Here is a 17,642-nt window from a genome sequence, read left to right as displayed (position 1 = left end):
GTGATAACCTCAAAAATGCATCATCTGCTCAGAAAAAGTTTTTCGATACTGGCAGACGACCTTCCCCTGCTTACAACGTTGGTGATCTCGTATGGCTCTCTTCAAAGAACATTGTCACAAACCGTCCCTCAAAGAAACTGAGTTCTCTCTTCCTTGGCCCTTTTCGTATATTGTCTCTTATCAACGAAAACGTGGTCAGATTGAAACTTCCACCTACCATGAAACTTCATCCTGTCTTCCATGTGTCTCTGCTTAAACCACACCGCTCCGACCCTTTTCTAAGGGATGCTCTTACCACTCCTGATCCCCTTCTTGTACAAGGTGAGGAAGAGTACGAGGTCCAGAGGATCCTGGATTCGCGAATCCATCGTGGTTCCTTACAGTATCTTATCCGGTGGAAAGGCTACGGAGTTGACGAGGATTCCTGGGTGTCGTCCTCCGCGGTGCATGCTCGTCGACTCATCAACGCGTTCCATGCTCGCTACCCTTCCAGACCTCGTTGACAGCATCCGGTGGCTGCTTCTTATGGGGGGGGTTCTGTCAGACCTTCCGGCATCCGTACTCCGGGGACTTCCGGGTAGACGGAGCACGGCCACTCCCCCTCCTCTGACGCGGTCACTCCCAGGATACAAAGGGAGACCGCGGCAACACATCAGTGCTGGATCAATTTGAAAGCCTCCCGCGAAAACTTCAAAGCTAAGTGTATCTGTGTTTACCTCTACTGTGTATCGGACCCGGACTGTTTATCGTTTTCCTGCCTTCTCCTCTCCTCGACCACGGACTTGCCTTTGGATACTCTTTTGTCTGCAGCAACTTTAATCCTCTCTGAGAAACATCTCTCATCAAACCGGATTACCACCCCTACAAAGCTAAGTAGAACTCATCTGCCTAAACAGGAGTATTGTTATCCTGCATCTCTGCTTACCTTCTTTTGCTTCAACCTAACTAATTGTTCTGCTGCCATTTAACAATTCTACATTGGAATCTCATCTCTGTTCAGACTAATAATTGCCTCAACCTAATCTTCTCTGCAAATCCTGCTGCTGCTTAATTTTCTGACAAGGAATTAAAGAGACAGCTCAACTTGAATTTTACTTTATTTCAATTATAACAATTTAATAAACAATTTCAGTTATCTACAGTTGTGATCCATATTGTCAATAAGTGACCATTACAGTTTACATGTTACAGGGAGTGGGGTATAGTGACACAGTAACAGAGGGATTGAGGGTCCTGCTCAGTGAGTTTACATGTTAGAGGGAGTGGGGTATATTGACACAGTAACAGAGGGATTGAGGGCCCTGCTCAGTGAGCTTACATGCTAGAGGGAGTGGGGTATAGTGACACAGTAACAGAGGGATTGAGGGCCCTGCTCAGTGAGCTTACATGTTAGAGGGAGTGGGGTATAGTGACACAGTAACAGAGGGATTGAGGGCCCTGCTCAGTGAGTTTACATTCTAGAGGGAGTGGGGTATAGTGACACAGTAACAGAGGGATTGAGGGCCTGCTCAGTGAGTTTACATGTTAGAGGGAGTGGGGTATAGTGACACAGTAACAGAGGGACTGAGGGCCCTGCTCAGTGAGTTTACATGTTAGAGGGAGTGGGGTATAGTGACACAGTAACAGAGGGATTGAGGGCCCTGCTCAGTGAGTTTACATGTTAGAGGGAATGGGGTATAGTGACACAGTAACAGAGGGATTGAAGGCCTGCTCAGTGAGTTTACATGTTAGAGGGAGTGGGGTATAGTGACACAGTAACAGAGGGATTGAGGGCCCTGCTCAGTGAGTTTACATGTTAGAGGGAGTGGGGTATAGTGACACAGTAACAGAGGGACTGAGGGCCCTGCTCAGTGAGTTTACATGTTAGAGGGAGTGGGGTATAGTGACACAGTAACAGAGGGATTGAGGGCCCTGCTCAGTGAGTTTACATGCTAGAGGGAGTGGGGTATAGTGACACAGTAACAGAGGGATTGAGGGCCCTGCTCAGTGAGTTTACATGTTAGAGGGAGTGGGGTATAGTGACACAGTAACAGAGGGTTTGAGGGTCCTGCTCAGTGAGTTTACATGCTAGAGGGAGTGGGGTATAGTGACACAGTAACAGAGGGATTGAAGGCCCTGCTCAGTGAGTTTACATGCTAGAGGGAGTGGATTATAGTGACACAGTAACAGAGGGATTGAGGGCCCTGCTCAATGAGCTCACATGTTAGAGGGAGTGGGGTAAAGTGACACAAAAGGTAATGGAAGTATTAGGGAAGTAGATTGGTAGAATAATATTCACTGAGGACTTAGTGTGTTGTTGTTTTTTTAATGACAGTTGCAGGAGAGGAATCAGTTGGGAGCCAGTAACAGTTTAATTGATACGACAAAGAAACAAATATCGGTACAGCCTTCTCGCACTATCCTATAGATTTGTTTTCCTGCTGTCAAACAGACTCACTGTTCTATGTAATGATATTTTTCCAGGCTTCAAAAAAAAAAAAAAAAAAAAAAAAAAAAAAATAAAAAACTAAATATTGAAATACTTTTCAAAATATTCAATATTTTTTAAAGTGCATCCAACAATATTAAATGGAGGCCATATATATATATATATATATATATATATATATATTTTTTTTTTTTTTTTTTTTTTTTTTTTTTTGAAGCCTGGAAAAATATCATTACATAGAACAGTGAGTCTGTTTGACAGCAGGAAAACAAATCTATAGGATAGTGCGAGAAGGCTGTACCGATATTTGTTTCTTTGTCCTATAGGACAATTTGCAACACGCAATACAACCCCCCAGTGTATCCCTTCAAGTCATCATCTCGACCAAAGGTTTCACGAGAATAACTACAGCAATACCCATAAAGGATCCGTGATTAGGGGAAATGAATTGAATTCTGCTCTATAGACTTAAGGGTCTTCTGTGTAACAATGCTGAGAGATTTGAGATTTCTAAAGGGAATGTTCAGGAGACTTTGAAGTTAATAACAGAGCAAAATAAACAGTTGACTGTGAAGTCTATAAAACACACACACACACACACACACACATATATATATCTATTTAACAGCTATTGTGGGTAGATATATAAAAGTAATTTTATTGAGTTGAGACACGAAAGTACATTATTAGCAGCTTTTTAAGCAAGATTTATATTAACTATCTAAGGAAAGACTTGTAAACTGTAAATTAGTATCCGACGCACATTGGTGAAAAATGTAGCTGTCTTGGATTTTGGAACTGATACATTCAAAATATGAATAAAGCAATGTTTTTCTTGATTTTTCTATTTTCCTTATGTCACACTGCCCTCTGCTGTCTGTTTAATAATAGCTGTCCTGATGAGAATAGGCAAGTCAGATCAGTGGAATAAATTAGTAGAAATAATGCTTATCTTTTTAAGTACTCAGACTGTGAATAAACAATGGTGTGTGTAGTGAGACAATAATGGAATTGCAAACGTTAGTCCAGAATATTTATTTTACAAGTTGGCTTGGCTGCTTCAGCCTCAATTTGGCAGTTTAGTTTTCATTTCAGAACAAATTGGTGTTTAGTGGATAAAGACATATAGGTTCGCTCAACATGTATCCTTCCCCTGAATAATTCTTCCTTTTATTATCTTCATGTAGACAGATTCATGTAGGTATGATCTTTACACACGTCATAGCCTGTACGTTCTGCACACGTTATAGCCTGTACAGTGTCGGGCCACCCTGTAAATGAAACTCAAGTTACCTGGACTGTGTATTACAGGCACCCTGTAGGCACTATATACCCCTGGCACATCAATATTACAGAAAACTCCAATGTCTTGACCTAGAGAGCTTCTCCACTAACCTCAACACTCATTTTACCGATCTCAAACCTCACCTGCCCTAGCTCTGCAATCTCTTTCTACAATTCCACCCTCTCCTCTCAACTAGACATCATGACACCTCCTATACTTAAATGCAGAAAGCGCCCCCAACTACAACCTTGGCACGCCAAGCTGACTCGATACCTCCAAAAATGCTCCAGAACTGCTGAACGCTGCTGGTGAAATATTTGGGTCAGCAATTGTCCCACTTGCAATGAATATGCACACTTGCAACAAAAAGAAACCATTATGTCACATGAGCATGGACTTATTCAACTATGCCGGAAAAGAGTACCTGCTCTTAGTTGATCATTACTCAAACTTCTGGGAAATTGAACTGCTTCCTGACCTGTCCACTGAAACTACAATTAAGCTATGCAAGGTGCAATTTGCACGTCATGGCCAACCAGCTAAAGTGATTTCTGATAATGGTCCTCAGTTTGCAAACTTACAGTTTAGGAAATTTGCTACTGGATGGGAGTTTGAGCATGTGACTTCTTCACCACATCGTCCACAAGCTAAAGTCAAAGCTGAATCAGCTGTGAAAATAGTGAAGAATTTATGCAAAAAAGCTAAAAGTAATGGCAAAGACCCGTGGAAAGCCATCTTACATTGGAGAAACACTCCAACCGAGGGTATGTATAGTATTACTGCACAGAGACTGATGTCAAGGAGATTAAAGATCTCCTTACCAGCAGCCAACGAGCTACTTGAACCCTCTGTGATACAAGGATTACCAGAAAAGTTACGACTTAAGACGCAAGATATGACTCATCTGCTAGGGATTTACCTGAACTGAAATATTGCGGAACAAATCCGTATGAAACCATTTCCTGGAGATCGAACAGGTCGCTGGAGAATGGGAACCTGTCTGCAAAAGGTTGCACCACACTCTTATCTTGTGGATATCGAAGGAACTCATGTGGATCTGCGAGTGGCAATCATGTGGATCTGCGAGTGGCCAACAAGTCTGATTCACAATATCCAGTTGACAAGCCAGACACACCTGGTATTACACACACTATAAAGAGTGTACAGAAGCTATACCACAGACTAGTACTAATGTTAGCCCTGAGCAAGCAGGACCTGAGAGCAGTCAAGTTCAAAGCATGCCAGCAGGTGGTGGGAAGAGTACAGTAACCTCAGAGAGGGCTAAAAGACTATTTGCACAACCTGCATAAGTATTCACTCGTAGTGGCAGACATTCACAACCACCTGAGTGACTTAAGAGAATGTTATTTCAAGGACAGATTTCACAATGTTGATTTAGTAATAGTAAAACAGGGAGATGTTATGGATATAATGCTTGGTTTACATGCAACTAACTCTATGGTTTGTTTTCTATTGCACGTGTTTCCTGTTGGGGTGTGTGCTTGCTTCCTGTATCTCCTGAAACATGGGTTCTATACACCAATAGCTTGCAGTATCTTTATTTATATCACCTGAAACAATATTGCTCTCCTGGTGCTCCTCCTCCCTCACCCAGGCGCTCTTTTAGTGTTTCTTTCTCTGGCTCTGCCTCTTCCTCCCAACCTCTCTCTGTTGATGTCCCCCAAGGTTCAGTCCTTGGTCCCCTACTGTTCTCGATCTATACTGCCTCCCTTGGTAAACTCATCAGGTCCTTTGGCTTCCAATATCACTTCTATGCAGATGATAGGCAAATCTGTCTGGCCTCTCCTGATCTCTCCCCACCCCTCTTAACTAGTGTCTCTGACTGCCTCTCTGCTATTTCTAACTGGATGGCTGCCCACTCCCTTAAACTCAACTTGTCCAAAACAGAAATTCTGGTCTTTCCTCCCTCAAGTGTTGCTACTCCTGTCTCTGTCTCCCTCCACATCAGGTCCACCACGCAGGCTCGCTGCCTAGGTGTTCTCTTTGACTCAGACCTCTCATTCACCCCTCATGTCCAGTCGATTGCCAAATCCTGCCGTTTCTATCTCAAAAACATTGCGTGCATCTTCCCCTACTTAACGCCAGATGCTGCTAAGGTCCATGCCACTGTCCTCTCTTGCCGTAACTACTGCAATCCGCTTATCAGTGGTCTTACGTGCCAACTTACGTCTCAACTTTCCCCATTGCAGTCTATAATGAATTCAGCGGCGAGGCGCATCTTCTTGTCCGCCCGCACCTCCCTTGCTTCACTCGCCTCACTCCTCTGTCAGTCCCTGCATTGGCTTCACGTAAGATATAGGGCTCAATATAAAATTCTGATTCTTGCTTTCAAATCTCTACATAATGCTACTCTACTCCAGCTATCTATCCTCCCTTATACACAAGTATGTCCAGTTCCTGCACCATTCCTGTGGAACTCCCTTCCCTTCTCCGTTAGATGCTCACCCAGTCTCCACTCCTTCAAAAAATCATTAAAAACTTAATTTAAAAACAAAAGCATATAACTTAAAGTGTTAATGACTCAAAAAAACCACACACTAAGTCTTCATTAAGTACTATTCTAGCAATCTACTTCCCTAATACTTCCCTTACCTTTTGTGTCACTTTACCCCACTCCCTCTAGCATGTAAGCTAATTGTGCAGGGTCCTCAACACCTCTGTTTCTGGGTGTCAAACTTGCTTGGTTATAATTAAATGTTTGTTAGTCCACCCATTGTAAAGTGCTACGGAATTTGTTGAAGCTATATAAAAATAATAATAATAATAATAACCACTAGACATATGAAATTAGTTTCATTCCAAATGTAAATATGGATACATTTCGGCAATTCGGACATTCAGATGCTTCCGAAATCCGGAAGTGCTAAACTGAACCGAATTGCCGAAGAGCTGAATTAGGAAAAAGGGAGGGAAAATTAAGTGAATGATGACAGGAATCTAGACCAATAAGCGAATTCCTGGCACTGTGAGCCCTATAGATGTGTAAGTGGTTGTGGTGGCAGTCCAGGCACCTACCCGTAACCCTACTCCAACCCCACCCCTAACCCTAACCCTAGCCCATGCACATCCAGAATAACCACTTCATCTCATTGAATTGGAGTCCCCTGGCATTGTTCCCCTATTCAGTGTTAAACCATTTTTCAAGCAGTTGACAATAAATAAGGATCACTGGCCACCCATCTTCTGGTCTCTACTGGAGGTATGGCTAAGGCAGAGATTACACACTTCCTTCTAACCATAATTGGCTAAGAGTTGTCAACTGACATTCTCAAAAATAAAAATAAACCTGTAAATGCTGCAAGTCCGTTCCCAAATCACCAGACCATTATTTTTAAAACAACCTTCACTAAATCAGCAGCAAATGCAGAAAATGATATTGTGTATTTACGGCAAATTATGTGTTACACATCCAATGATATCAAAGTATTGCATAGAGAACAAACAAAGCATGCACAGAAACGAAGACAATAAATTAAACAATGGGTCTATGTCTCCTCCTCATTTGCAGTGTTTGTCCTGGTTGTGCCTGGACTGAATTAAAATGTGATGCTATATGCTAAACCTGTAATAGACATTCTAAGCAACAACAAAAAAACAACTTTAGTTTAATGAAGCAGTTTTGTGTATGGATCATACTCTCGCAGTCTCAATGCTCAATTCTCTGCCATTTAGGAGTTAAATCATTTGGTTTATGCAGTCCTAGTCAAACCTCCCCTGGATGTATCTCTCATTTTTTTTTTAAATCTTGTTGCAGAGTGTGTTTTTATTTTAGAATGTATTATCCCCTGCTGTTAATTGCCAGCTAGAGTCTGTAGTAGTCTTCTGTGTGTAATTCAATAAACAAGGTAGGAGATAAGAACTTCTAAAGCAAACACACTGTGCTGAAATATATGATTGAAAATTAAACCTTTATTCATGGAGGTTGGGTAAGTGACAGTTGGCGAGTGTGTGTGTGTGTGTGGGGCTGTTATGGCTCCTTTGCTACTTTACCCTTAAAGTAATGTAACTCCTAAATGGTATAGAATTGGCATGATCTCTACAACAAAACCACTTAATTAAATTAGAGCTGTGTGGGTGCTTAGAGTGTCTCTTTAATGCAAATGTAAAACAAAACAAGCCATCACATAAAAAAGGTTCATTAAAGTTAACCCGGGGGTGGGGCTAGGCCGCCATGCTGCTCGGATGCATGACAGAGCAGCTCCTCCGGTTTTCAGATCTCTAAGCTCTCAAAAGCCACAGATACATTTATCTGATGCTGGAGTCAACCGTGCACCGATGGTTCCTAGGCTGCGTCTGCAATCTGGGTCTTGATCCCTTGGAGTGAGAACTGAGTAAGCGTGAGTGGGGTGGACGGCTGCTGCCCTGCTTGCCTGCCCAAGTGTAGTCAGACCATCTTTGGTACTATGTGGTGCTGACCCTGTTCTCCTCCCCCTTTGGACCTGTGGGGGTAACCCCGGTCCACACTGTAACTCTCAAAACTGACTATTACAGTCTGCAGACTCAAAAACCTGCATACCTCTAAGACGTCCGCTGAGATGAGTGCCTCTTACACGACACTGCAGTTTCCAGCTTGCGTAGAATACACCGAACCGGCATAAAGGGTGGTGAAGACCAACGCCAACTCACTGCATGGCATCAACTGACACATCAATCCAAGCAATAACTTACCGAATCCTAACACACCATTTTGGCTAGAGATATTGATGGTGTCCTGTTCATGGTTGGCTAATTTTTTTTTTTCAGTGCATATAAATGTTACAAGCAGATACTCCCCCAAGACACTCTGTATTACTGCAGATATTCCCTCCAGACACCCTGTATTACTGCAGATCCTCCCCCCAGACACTCTGTGTTACTGCAGATACTCCCTCCAGACACTCTGTGTTACTGCAGATACTCCCTCCAGACACTCTGTGTTACTGCAGATATTCCCTCCAGACACTCTGTATTACTGCAGATACTCCCTCCAGACACTCTGTGTTACTGCAGATACTCCCCCCAGACACTCTGTGTTACTGCAGATACTCCCCCCAGACACTCTGTGTTACTGCAGATACTCCCCACAGACACTCTGTGTTACTGCAGATCCTCCCCCCAGACACTCTGTATTACTGCAGATACTCCCCCAGACACTCTGTGTTACTGCAGATACTCCCCCCAGACACTCTGTGTTACTGCAGGTACTCCCCCCAGACACTCTGTGTTACTGCAGATACTCCCTCCAGACACTCTGTGTTACTGCAGATACTCCCCCCAGACACTCTGTATTACTGCAGATACTCCCCCCAGACACTCTGTATTACTGCAGATACTCCCCCAAGACACTCTGTATTACTGCAGATACTCCCTCCAGACACCCTGTGTTACTGCAGATACTCCCCCAAGACACCCTGTGTTACTGCAGATACTCCCCCCAGACACTCTGTATTACTGCAGATACTCCCTCCAGACACTCTGTGTTACTGCAGATACTCCCTCCAGACACCCTGTATTACTGCAGATCCTCCCCCCAGACACTCTGTGTTACTGCAGATACTCCCTCCAGACACTCTGTGTTACTGCAGATACTCCCTCCAGACACTCTGTGTTACTGCAGATACTCCCCCCAGACACTCTGTGTTACTGCAGATACTCCCCCGAGACACTCTGTATTACTGCAGATACTCCCCCCAGACACTCCGTGTTACTGCAGATACTCCCTCCAGACACTCTGTGTTACTGCAGATACTCCCCCCAGACACTCTGTATTACTGCAGATACTCCCCCCAGACACTCTGTATTACTGCAGATACTCCCCCAAGACACCCTGTGTTACTGCAGATACTCCCTCCAGACACTCTGTATTACTGCAGATACTCCCTCCAGACACTCTGTGTTACTGCAGATACTCCCCCCAGACACTCTGTATTACTGCAGATACTCCCCCAAGACACCCTGTGTTACTGCCGATACTCCCCCCAGACACTCTGTATTACTGCAGATACTCCCTCCAGACACTCTGTGTTACTGCAGATACTCCCTCCAGACACTCAGTATTACTGCAGATACTCCCCCAAGACACCCTGTGTTACTGCAGATACTCCCCCCAGACACTCTGTATTACTGCAGATACTCCCTCCAGACACTCTGTGTTACTGCAGATACTCCCTCCAGACACCCTGTATTACTGCAGATCCTCCCCCCAGACACTCTGTGTTACTGCAGATACTCCCTCCAGACACTCTGTGTTACTGCAGATACTCCCTCCAGACACTCTGTGTTACTGCAGATACTCCCCCCAGACACTCTGTGTTACTGCAGATACTCCCCCGAGACACTCTGTATTACTGCAGATACTCCCCCCAGACACTCCGTGTTACTGCAGATACTCCCTCCAGACACTCTGTGTTACTGCAGATACTCCCCCCAGACACTCTGTATTACTGCAGATACTCCCCCCAGACACTCTGTATTACTGCAGATACTCCCCCAAGACACCCTGTGTTACTGCAGATACTCCCTCCAGACACTCTGTATTACTGCAGATACTCCCTCCAGACACTCTGTGTTACTGCAGATACTCCCCCCAGACACTCTGTATTACTGCAGATACTCCCCCAAGACACCCTGTGTTACTGCCGATACTCCCCCCAGACACTCTGTATTACTGCAGATACTCCCTCCAGACACTCTGTGTTACTGCAGATACTCCCTCCAGACACTCTGTGTTACTGCAGATACTCCCCCCAGACACTCTGTATTACTGCAGATCCTCCCCCCAGACACTCTGTGTTACTGCAGATACTCTCTCCAGACACTCTGTGTTACGGCAGATACTCCCCCCAGACACTCAGTATTACTGCAGATACTCCCCCCAGACACTCTCTATTACTGCAGATACTCCCCCAAGACACCCTGTGTTACTGCAGATACTCCCCCCAGACACTCTGTATTACTGCAGATACTCCCCCCAGACACTCTGTATTACTGCAGATACTCCCCCAAGACGACCTGTGTTACTGCAGATACTCCCCCCAGACACTCTGTATTACTGCAGATACTCCCTCCAGACACCCTGTGTTACTGCAGATATTCCCTCCAGACACCCTGTGTTACTGCAGATACTCCCTCCAGACACTCTGTATTACTGCAGATACTCCCCCCAGACACTGACACAGAGCAGAATAGGGACTGTTCCCCCTACATAGGGTCACTTGGCAGATATGGATTGACACCTATCCTAAGGATCCCTGATACACACTGACACAGAGCAGAATAGGGACTGTTCCTCCTACATAGGGTCACTTGGCAGATATGGATTGACACCTATCCTAAGGATCCCTGATACACACTGACACAGAGCAGAATAGGGACTGTTCCCCCTACATAGGGTCACTTGGCAGATATGGATTGACACCTATCCTAAGGATCCCTGATACACACTGACACAGAGCAGAATAGGGACTGTTCCTCCTACATAGGGTCACTTGGCAGATATGGATTGACATCTATCCTAAGGATCCCTGATACACACTGACACAGAGCAGAATAGGGACTGTTCCCTCTACATAGGGTCACTTGGCAGATATGGATTGACACCTATCCTAAGGATCCCTGATACACACTGACACAGAGCAGAATAGGGACTGTTCCCCCTACATTGGGTCACTTGGCAGATATGGATTGACACCTATCCTAAGGATCCCTGATACACACTGACACAGAGCAGAATAGGGACTGTTCCCCCTACATAGGGCCACTTGGCAGATATGGATTGACACCTATCCTAAGGATCTCTGATACACACTGACACAGAGCAGAATAGGGACTGTTCCCCCTACATAGGGTCACTTGGCAGATATGGATTGACACCTATCCTAAGGATCCCCGATACACACTGGCACAGAGCAGAATAGGGACTGTTCCCCCTACATAGGGTCACTTGGCAGATATGGACTGACACCTATCCTAAGGATCCCTGATACACACTGACACAGAGCAGAATAGGGACTGTTCCCCCTACATAGGGTCACTTGGCAGATATGGATTGATACCTATCCCAAGGATCGCTGATACACACTGACACAGAGCAGAATAGGGACTGTTCCCCCTACATTGGGTCACTTGGCAGATATGGATTGACACCTATCCTAAGGATCCCTGATACACACTGACACAGAGCAGAATAGGGACTGTTCCCCCTACATAGGGCCACTTGGCAGATATGGATTGACACCTATCCTAAGGATCTCTGATACACACTGACACAGAGCAGAATAGGGACTGTTCCCCCTACATAGGGTCACTTGGCAGATATGGATTGACAGCTATCCTAAGGATCCCTGATACACACTGGCACAGAGCAGAATAGGGACTGTTCCCCCTACATAGGGTCACTTGGCAGATATGGACTGACACCTTTCCTAAGGATCCCTGATACACACTGACACAGAGCAGAATAGGGACTGTTCCCCCTACATAGGGTCACTTGGCAGATATGGATTGACACCTATCCTAAGGATCCCTGATACACACTGACACAGAGCATAATAGAGACTGTTCCCCCTACATAGGGTCACTTGGCAGATATGGATTGACACCTATCCTAATGATCCCTGATACACACTGACACAGAGCAGAATAGAGACTGTTCCTCCTACATAGGGTCACTTGGCAGATATGGATTGACACCTATCCTAATGATCCCTGATACACACTGACACAGAGCAGAATAGAGACTGTTCCTCCTACATAGGGTCACTTGGCAGATATGGATTGACACCTGTCCTAATGATCCCTGATACACACTGACACAGAGCAGAATAGGGACTGTTCCCCCTACATAGGGTCACTTGGCAGATATGGATTGATACCTATCCCAAGGATCGCTGATACACACTGACACAGAGCAGAATAGGGACTGTTCCCCCTACATTGGGTCACTTGGCAGATATGGATTGACACCTATCCTAAGGATCCCTGATACACACTGACACAGAGCAGAATAGGGACTGTTCCCCCTACATTGGGTCACTTGGCAGATATGGATTGACACCTATCCTAAGGATCCCTGATACACACTGACACAGAGCAGAATAGGGACTGTTCCCCCTACATAGGGCCACTTGGCAGATATGGATTGACACCTATCCTAAGGATCTCTGATACACACTGACACAGAGCAGAATAGGGACTGTTCCCCCTACATAGGGTCACTTGGCAGATATGGATTGACACCTATCCTAAGGATTCCTGATACACACTGGCACAGAGCAGAATAGGGACTGTTCCCCCTACATAGGGTCACTTGGCAGATATGGACTGACACCTATCCTAAGGATCCCTGATACACACTGACACAGAGCAGAATAGGGACTGTTCCCCCTACATAGGGTCACTTGGCAGATATGGATTGACACCTATCCTAAGGATCCCTGATACACACTGACACAGAGCAGAATAGGGACTGTTCCCCCTACATAGGGTCACTTGGCAGATATGGATTGATACCTATCCCAAGGATCGCTGATACACACTGACACAGAGCAGAATAGGGACTGTTCCGCCTACATTGGGTCACTTGGCAGATATGGATTGACACCTATCCTAAGGATCCCTGATACACACTGACACAGAGCAGAATAGGGACTGTTCCCCCTACATAGGGCCACTTGGCAGATATGGATTGACACCTATCCTAAGGATCTCTGATACACACTGACACAGAGCAGAATAGGGACTGTTCCCCCTACATAGGGTCACTTGGCAGATATGGATTGACACCTATCCTAAGGATTCCTGATACACACTGGCACAGAGCAGAATAGGGACTGTTCCCCCTACATAGGGTCACTTGGCAGATATGGACTGACACCTATCCTAAGGATCCCTGATACACACTGACACAGAGCAGAATAGGGACTGTTCCCCCTACATAGGGTCACTTGGCAGATATGGATTGACACCTATCCTAAGGATCCCTGATACACACTGACACAGAGCAGAAAAGGGACTGTTCCCCCTACATAGGGTCACTTGGCAGATATGGATTGATACCTATCCCAAGGATCGCTGATACACACTGACACAGAGCAGAATAGGGACTGTTCCCCCTACATTGGGTCACTTGGCAGATATGGATTGACACCTATCCTAAGGATCCCTGATACACACTGACACAGAGCAGAATAGGGACTGTTCCCCCTACATTGGGTCACTTGGCAGATATGGATTGACACCTATCCTAAGGATCCCTGATACACACTGACACAGAGCAGAATAGGGACTGTTCCCCCTACATAGGGCCACTTGGCAGATATGGATTGACACCTATCCTAAGGATCTCTGATACACACTGACACAGAGCAGAATAGGGACTGTTCCCCCTACATAGGGTCACTTGGCAGATATGGATTGACACCTATCCTAAGGATCCCTGATACACACTGACACAGAGCAGAATAGGGACTGTTCCCCCTACATAGGGTCACTTGGCAGATATGGATTGATACCTATCCCAAGGATCGCTGATACACACTGACACAGAGCAGAATAGGGACTGTTCCCCCTACATTGGGTCACTTGGCAGATATGGATTGACACCTATCCTAAGGATCCCTGATACACACTGACACAGAGCAGAATAGGGACTGTTCCCCCTACATAGGGCCACTTGGCAGATATGGATTGACACCTATCCTAAGGATCTCTGATACACACTGACACAGAGCAGAATAGGGACTGTTCCCCCTACATAGGGTCACTTGGCAGATATGGATTGACAGCTATCCTAAGGATCCCTGATACACACTGGCACAGAGCAGAATAGGGACTGTTCCCCCTACATAGGGTCACTTGGCAGATATGGATTGACACCTATCCTAAGGATCCCTGATACACACTGACACAGAGCAGAATAGGGACTGTTCCCCCTACATAGGGTCACTTGGCAGATATGGATTGACACCTATCCTAAGGATCCCTGATACACACTGACACAGAGCAGAATAGGGACTGTTCCCCCTACATAGGGTCACTTGGCAGATATGGATTGATACCTATCCCAAGGATCGCTGATACACACTGACACAGAGCAGAATAGGGACTGTTCCCCCTACATTGGGTCACTTGGCAGATATGGATTGACATCTATCCTAAGGATCCCTGATACACACTGACACAGAGCAGAATAGGGACTGTTCCCCCTACATAGGGCCACTTGGCAGATATGGATTGACACCTATCCTAAGGATCTCTGATACACACTGACACAGAGCAGAATAGGGACTGTTCCCCCTACATAGGGTCACTTGGCAGATATGGATTGACACCTATCCTAAGGATTCCTGATACACACTGGCACAGAGCAGAATAGGGACTGTTCCCCCTACATAGGGTCACTTGGCAGATATGGACTGACACCTATCCTAAGGATCCCTGATACACACTGACACAGAGCAGAATAGGGACTGTTTCCCCTACATAGGGTCACTTGGCAGATATGGATTGACACCTATCCTAAGGATCCCTGATAGACACTGACACAGAGCAGAATAGGGACTGTTCCCCTTACATAGGGTCACTTGGCAGATATGGATTGACACCTGTCCTCAGGGACCCTGATACACACTGGGGGGGGGGACCTACTGTCCTCCCCCCGCCCCTACCCCTGCGTGGTGGGTGGGGGCCATAAAAATAATGAGGGGGGACCTACTGTCCTCCCCCGGCCCCCACCCCTGCATGGTGGGTGGGGGCCATAAATCACAATGGGGGGAGGACCTACTGTCCTCCCCCCGCCCCCACCCCTGCGCGGTTGTGGGGGCCATACAAATAATGAGGGGGGGACCTACTGTCCTCCCCCCCGGCCCGCACCCCTGCGCGGTGGGTGGGGGGCAATAAATCACAATAGGGGGAGGACCTACTGTCCTCCCCCCGCCCCCACCCCTGCGCGGTGGGTGAGGGCCATAAAAATAATGAAGGGGGGGACCAACTGTACTCCCCCCAGCCCCCACCCCTGCGCGGTGGGTGGGGGCCATAAAAATAATGAGGGGGGGACCTACTGTCTTCCCCCCTGGCCCCCACCCCTGAGCGGTGGGTAGGGGCCCTAAAAAAAACAATAAGGGTCAACAATCAAACAATCAAAGGTGACTAGGGGTCCCCAAGCCCCTAGTCACCCACCCCCCCACGCCAAAAAAAGTTACCCCCTACCTATCCCCCTCACCCTAAAAAATAGCGAAGGGGGAATAAAATAACTAACCTGTAAAGAAAAATTCAACTTACCATTTGACGTCTTCTTTTTTCTAAAATCTTCTTTTTTCAGCCCCAAAAAAGGCCAAATAAAAAGCCATAAGAACCAACGCAATTTAAAAAAAACAAAAAAAAAACGAGCCCTGCAATTAGTCTAAGAACACTCTGATTGGCTGGTTTAAGCCAATCAGAGTGCTCTTTGTTATTTTACACAGCGTGGGAAAATTCCAAATAACTTTCCCACGCTGTGTAAAATGACACAGAGCACTCTGATTGGTTAGATTCCAAGCCCACCAATCACAGTGCTCTGTGTCATTTTACATAGCGTCGGAAAGTTCTTTGGAATTTTCCCACGCTGTGTAAAATGACAAAGAGCACTCTGATTGGTGGGCTTGGAATCTAACCAAGCATGCTCCTCCAGCTGTTTGAGATTCTCACCCAATTACCCCTTCATTCCCCTAACATCTTACCAATAGCTGCTTCTCTGTTAACTCGTTCAGCCATCACCTCCAAACTTCCCCTGCTACCTCTTGTCTCAAATCCCCACGGTTTCCTTTAGATTGTAAGCTCACGGGCCATCTAGCCAAGCACTTTGTATAAAAGAGCTCCAATGGCTAGATATCAGCTGACGGGCAGGGCTCTTTTACCTCTTGTATTTGTCTGTGTATATTGTTCGTTTCTCCACTAATTGTACAGCGCTGTGGAATCTGTTGGTGCTTTATAAATAGCAATAATAAATAATGAATAAATAAATAAAAATGAACTCTTGTTGCTACATTAAAATCTGTTAGAAAATGTTTCCATACTTTTAGGTCTTGCTTCAATTCTTTTGTTACCCTAATGTGTGCAAATGGGGACTTAACCTTAGCCATTGCTATCCCCAACTTCCTGGAGAAAGCTCTCCCCATTGGAATAACCCTTGAAGCGAATGTTAACAGACCTAATAGTGATTTTAAAACTTTTAGTGTCACCTTCTCACAGCCCATTACCTGCTGGATCATCGTCTTCATTTTCAGTATCTTATCCTCTGGCAACATAAATTCCATTTTTGTTGAATCCATAATTGTTCCCAGAAATTGCAAACAAAACGTGGGTAAAACCGTTTTATCCTCTGCTAATGGAATTCCCAAATGACCAGCCACCCTTCTGAATGTTTCTAGCAAGTTCTTACAATTGTCACTATTCTTAGGGCCCACAAATAAAAAGTCATCCAAGTAATATATTACTTGCTTCTGACCTGATTCATACCGAATAATCCATTCCATGAAAGTCGCAAAGGTCTCAAAATAAGAACATGACAGCGCACAACCCATAGGCAAGCACTTATCGAAAAAATACTGGCCTTTGAACTGAAAACCCAGCGAATTGAAGGATTCGGGATGAATCGGCAGGAGTCGAAAGGCAGATTCTATATCCCCTTTTGCCATCAATGCACCCCTTCCACATTTTCTTACTAAATTTAAAGCCTTATCAAACGTTGAGTAAGACACTGAACTTTCTTCTCTAGAAATCATGTCATTTAAGGGGTTAAAGATCCTCCCTTAGGGTATGATAGGTGATGTATTAGCCTATATGACCCGGGTTCTTTCTTTGGTACCAAACTCAGAGGGGATAACCGAAAACATTTAAACGGGGGAACATTGAAAGGGCCCTCAACTCTCCCTATCTAACTCTCTACAAATC

The sequence above is a fragment of the Pelobates fuscus genome, chromosome 10 (assembly GCF_036172605.1).
Source record: "Pelobates fuscus isolate aPelFus1 chromosome 10, aPelFus1.pri, whole genome shotgun sequence".
Lineage (NCBI taxonomy): Eukaryota > Metazoa > Chordata > Amphibia > Anura > Pelobatidae > Pelobates > Pelobates fuscus.
The sequence above is the reverse complement of the archived record's forward strand: the minus strand, read 5'-3'. Positions refer to the sequence as shown.